Source organism: Euprymna scolopes, chromosome 9 (assembly GCF_053919585.1).
Source record: "Euprymna scolopes isolate OS-2025 chromosome 9, ASM5391958v1, whole genome shotgun sequence".
Classification (NCBI taxonomy): domain Eukaryota; kingdom Metazoa; phylum Mollusca; class Cephalopoda; order Sepiida; family Sepiolidae; genus Euprymna; species Euprymna scolopes.
This window is the reverse complement of record NC_136490.1, coordinates 11,733,327-11,739,834: the sequence shown is the minus strand read 5'-3', so window position 1 is coordinate 11,739,834 and position 6,508 is coordinate 11,733,327.

Here is a 6,508-nt window from a genome sequence, read left to right as displayed (position 1 = left end):
AGTACTAGTTTTTGTATTGGTCAGATTCAACGTTATTTAACTTCGGTGGTGTAACAGGAACTGGTGTGTCAACGTGATTATGCTATATATAGATGGAAAATAGTGAATAGACGGGAAATTAGACACCAAACAGTCAGGCAATTTTGGCAAGGTGGGAAAATTACTATAAAATAAATATCGATTCGAAGTAGAGTTTAGAGTTACTTTTATGGACGGGTTTTTCATAAGGATTAAATGCCCTCAATTACTATTTAAAAGTAAATATTTTAAAATATTTACTTTTATTCTAAAGCAATAAAAAAATATTTTCTAATAACACGCTTGTATTATCTTTACCAATGAATAAACTAGTAGGAAATCAATATTTTATTATGACAGTAAATCGATCATAATGCAATTTGAATTTGTAGTAAATGAATAAGTCATTTTAATATTTTCTTAATATTTGACATGAAATCTAATTTCATCGCGACTGCATAGAATTATAAAGAAATATTTTTTTGAAGTATTAAAACTTTCGAACTTTTTAACGTCGACCAGGTATTGTAAACATTAAACAGTTATATCAGCCAACAATTAAACGAAATTTAATTATTTATACAACGTAGTATCTCGAACCCACTCAGACAAATCTAAAGTAAATCTAAAATAAAGAAATCAGGTGGACCAACAAACACAATTGAATTGTTGATAGATTCACCAGTTCATACAAAACAAAGAATCATATATAAATAAATACGTATTTGAATAGTTAGATAGACCTAAAAAACAGAGCATCTATTATGCTCACTAAAAATAAGAGAAACAAACATAAAATAAATAAATAAATGCCTAGATTAAATAATTAAATTCCCAAAACTTCGGGCGAAAACTTTTACTGTTATAATGATTATTATTACACCTGGACAATGTTCGCTATATAAGAATAACATTTATTTCAACGTTGGATGCAGAATAAATATGATAAACAATTAATAAATATAATAAACAATTAATAAATATAGAAACTATTCCCAGTGATTAAGAAATAAAATAAAATATTAGGCCGAAAAAATATTCTTTGTAAATATTGAATACCGAATAAGATAAAATATATAAAATATAAAACAAATATTAAAAAAAAAATAGATATTGATGCGGCCCACAATGTGTTTTAAAATAAAATATAATTAATCTTGAAATTTTACTAAACTTTATTAACTACTATAATCTTAATTGCTTCCATGATATTTGCAACCATATTAATTAAACTTACAACTGAAAATATTTTTATATAATAATAATAATAATAATAATAATAATATTGGCTTCAACATTAAATAACAAATAAGAAAGAATAAATCCAAAAGTAAAGAAATAAAACACCAAAGTTACACAAAAAACAATTAATTCATGCAAGAAGGTTTGTAATAATATATATCAAAGAGTACATTGTATCAATAAAAAAAGTTGAAACTGTAAAACTCATTCCACTTTATTAAATTTACATCGGTTTGTGTTTATCTGTTACAACTCTGCACTATATTGTTTTCTATAAACGTATAAATACACTATAAAGTGATCAAGCAAACTATAGTAATCTCTCTCTGTTAATATATATATATATATATATAGAGAGAGAGAGAGAGAGAGAGAGAAAGAGAGAGATTAACTGTTAAGATCTCTCTCTCTCTCTCTCTCTATATATATATATATATATATAGATATAAAGAGAGAGAGAGAGACAGACAGACACAGAGAGGGAGAGAGAGATCTAACAGTTAATCTTGAAATTTAACAAATTTTAGTCACTACTGTAAACTGAGTTGCTTCCATTCTATTTGCAACTATAATAATCTAAATCTCACCGTTCTGTTTAAATGTATGTATGTATGTATGTATGTATGTATGTCTGCTTAAAACTTTAGACAGAGGCGACAGATTTTCACAAGATCGGTATCGTCTTGAAGCTCGCCCCTTCCGACGACAAATATCAAAAATAGACTAAAAACATTAATTCTTTCAGCCTTAACTGGGCACATTTCTACAATGAGGGGTCGTTTTTCACGCCGATATTTTCGAATGCCATCCTCTCTTTTCAATTATGTAGTCTTAATTCTGCCACTTCCGGTTTGGCGATGGACGTAACAGCAAAGACGTTACGTTTGTATTTTTTCCACGTTCTTTTCCTCCTTCGCGGTAAGGGTTCGATCCTGCCTGCCGACTATAACTATTTTTTTTACTCAACACACACCTTTAAACACCCGGGCAACGCCGGGCTCCCAGGCTAGTCTATAATATAAATCTCACCTATCTGTTTAAATGTATGTATGTATATATGTATGTATGTGTGTGTGTATGTGTGCCTAAAACTTTCGGCAGACGCAACGGATTTTCACGAGATCGGTATCATTTGGCAGCTCAACGTCTCGGACTATAAATATCGAAAAATCGGCCAAAACATTTATTTCTTCACTCTCAACTGGACAGTTTCTACAAGGAGGGGTCGATTTTTGCGAGCCATTTTTACAAATCATCATATCGGTTGAATTGACTTGACCTAATTTTAACGTGCTGAACTTCCGGTCGCATTATGGAGTAGGGGTAAGATGTCAGATTTGCTTTCACTTTCTTGTCCGCCTTCGCGTCACAGGTTCGAGCTTACTTGCCTAATACCACTTTTTTATTTTGCTCAACACACACCTCCAAACATTCGGGCAACGCCGGGCACCCAGGTTAGTTAAGCTTAAAACTGAAAAAATATGTCTATATAATAATAATAGCAACATATTGAATATATCTAACCTCGTGTGAATCCTGAGGTAGGATGGATTTGAAGGAATCGTTCTATAAAATTCCCTGGTGAAATCAAGCAAAGCTAACGTTCATAGGGAAAAATGTGTAAACAAAATGTAAAGTGACAACACAGTTTAAAAGATTCTTATTATTTGGAGTAATGTATTTTACACATTTTTTTCTTCTAAAATTTTACTGAACTCGGCAATATTTAATTTTTTAACTCGACAATATTACTGAATTTCACTTGAAAGCCTGCATTCAATTGACGGGGGTTCCTTAAACCACTTATGATTGCGTATATACCTTAAGTAATCCGTAACTGTATTCTTAATATAGCACGTACTTATGTTACATGAAAAAGGCTTGTCCCCTTTTTTCATGTAAGTAAAAATAAAGAGAATTAGTAAATGAAAATAAAATCAGAGAAAACGGGAATCGAACCCTGGAGATAAGTTTTAAAGAACAATAGGTTTTAAATGGAATGTCCAGTAAATTGTTGATTCTGATAAAATATTTAATAAATACAAATTTGGCTGGAAACTATGCACATTGTTAGAAAGAAGGTGCATAATAAAATATGGGTTATATGAATTAGGTAAGTTGGTTAAATTCCTTTGTAAAACAGCAAAGGAAAATGGGAAATTTCCTGGTCATCAGAATGTTTCAAAAACGTGCAAATCGCACATGATGATGACACGTGAATTATAGTACCGTTGGCCAGACATACATGTGATTTCTCAATATAGGAAATAGTTCGAAGTTAGAGTTAGTTAGAGAGGAGAGGGAGAGTTAAAGGGTCGAAGAGTCAACAGAGGTTCAGACCGAACCTTGGCACCGTCTGGAAGCGAGAGGGTTTTAGAAGAAGAAGATGTAAAGAAACTTTGAATTCCTGGATGCAAAGCCATTGACCGGTCATATGGAAGAAATAAATGATCATCATGTTTTTCATAACTGCCGTCTTCTGTGTTCATCATTAAAACGAGAAAAGGTATTGTCCATTTATGTATGAGAACCATTTGATAAAATCATCATCTAAAAAATATGTGTTAGAAAGTATATGTGTTAAACTATTTATGTTATATAAACACTCCCGTTTCATACAGAACTGTCAAAAGCATAAATGCCAATCTCTCGGTCTATCTATCTAGATATCGAATCGCCTCTCAAAGTGTATTAATATGTACTCTCTCTCTCTTTATATATACTTGTTAATGTCTCCATCCCATCTCTTACAATATGAACACTCACAATGAATATATATAATAACTAGATTCTCTTCTCTTAACATGAACATAAAATACAACACTTAAGCTTCAACCTTTATCTTAATATTTAGTACTTTATACTATTTACGTTGTCCCACATGCAAGGTTTCTGTTTCAAATTTCGTACAGATTTCTTAATTCGACAGAATGATTCCCGAGTTCGATAAAACGCACCTGTAGAAATTTTCATTTGTCAAAACGTTGTAGTAATAGCATCGAAGGTGAGAACAATAGTCGTAAAAATCTAAATAAACTTTGAATCTTCATCTAAAAAAAAAAATCCCAGACATATTTCTATGACGAAACACATATTTCATCATTGGAAACAATAATTATGCTGCGAAATTTGTTTTATAACGAAACGTTATCGTTTACTGGAAATAAAAGGAATGAGACTTAAGGTCGAGACATCCGTTGTGGAAATACATGACAATAAAATGCATGAACGCGGGTGTGCAGGAAATAGAGGGTAGAGGGAGCGAGAGAGAGCGAGAGAGAGAGAGAGAAAGCGATAGATAGATAGATAGATAGAGAGAGAGAGAGAGAGAGAGAGAGAGAGAGAGAGAGAGAGAGAGAGAGAGAGTGTGTGTCGTTGGAAGAGACCACCCAGATAGAGGAGGCAATGCGTCCTTGAAATGCACTCGGCAGCCTTCGCCATTAAACTTTTCCGCTGTTTTACCATTCTCTTGCGTCTTGACAAGAACACCAACCAATGTCAGGAGAAGATGGCGCACCGGCAGGGCACATGGTCTTCATTACTTCAACGCTTTACATTCGACGTTGTATCATCAAACTGGTATTAAGATACATTTTTTCCCATAAAAAATGTTATTTCATTTTAGAATAAAACTATTATTTGAATTTAAAACACGCATTACTCCTATTTGTTTTTTTATTCATTCAGCAGTGATATACATTGAAATTATACTCGTCAAATTTATAATCTTAAAGTCCCCGAAGGCACACCCTGCGATTACCAATAATCAAGAATGATAAAAAGGAGAGTGAGAGATAGAAAAAAATCGAAAGCGAGGTAGAGAAATAATAGAAAGGGGATAGAGAGAAAGAGAAGAGAAAGAGATTAGAGTAGAAATAAAGAGAAAAAGAATAGAGTGTGTGTCTATTATGATATCACAATATCAACCTGTGTTAAGTATAGGTCACTTAAATATTGCGCCAAGCAAAATCAAACGAAAAGTGTGTTATAATATTTCGCAACAAAAATACATATCCAAATATATTTTAGATAAAAGCTTATCAATTAAATAAACTGGTCTTTTCTGTTAAGTTTATTAATCTCTATCTACTATTATATAAAAGGAATTTTGTCTGTGTGTCAGTTCGTTCCTTATAGCCTCAGAAACAGCTGGGCCGATTTTATGAAACGTCATACAAATGTATAGGGAAGAGTTATTATAATCAATAATCGATAATTGAAAAAAAAAATCCGATGAAGAAGAAACACGCGATTTTGATAAAACACGTAACACCTTTATACGGCCTAACATCACAGATACATTTAAGAAGTTTTATTACAACACAGGATGGAAGATCCAGCACATAAAATCAACAGTAGGTTCTTTTATATGACAGGGACGTGTTCAAAATGGATGTTTATGTTTACAGCACAATTTACCCATAATACGTTTGCATTTGAAACTTTAATTCAATCTGTTATACACACACACACACACACAAACACACACACACACACACATATATATATATATCAATAATTACAATAGGTCCTCTACAATCCAATGTAGACTACAATGTTGGACTAAGTCATTGCGTGAAGTCATCTGAAGCTTCCTTCTGATGCACCGCAATGGGTCCTCGACTAAATCAGGCAATCTATAGGATTTGACAGAAAAAATGGTCTTCATCGATTTCAATGGCAACAAAAATATGAAGATCATTCAATCCCGAGTAACGTCGGGTTTCCCTGCTATTTATGAAAATCACTTTGAAATTCATTTTCTTATAAATATTCCGTGATTTCAAAATGTTAATTATGGTTATTATAGTGGTGGCGGATTTTGAATTTTTTGTATCGTGTTTGTGTACATCTAGCAGAATTCTATTTTCTTTTGAGTTTTTAAAAGGATTTTAGGTAGGAGAATATGAGCGCGGTTCCCTATTTGATTATAGAAACAATACCAGGATTCTATTGTATTTCATTAATACTCATTAAACGAAAATTATTCGATTTTTACTCAATTTTAATTAATTTCTGGTAGTCTTTAAGATCAATTCTGTAATAAAGGCATTTTCTAGAAAATAAAAACAAAAAAAACTCGCGTAGTGTATTTTTTTTCAAAATTGGAATGGGGATTCTAAACGAGCAATCTAGAAATCATTGAATTATGTATTTCTCCAAGTGTCGACACCATTTTTCCACCCATACAAGGTGAAACGATAAAACTTTCGCCCTAGAAAAGACGACATAATTCCATTTCCGTTTG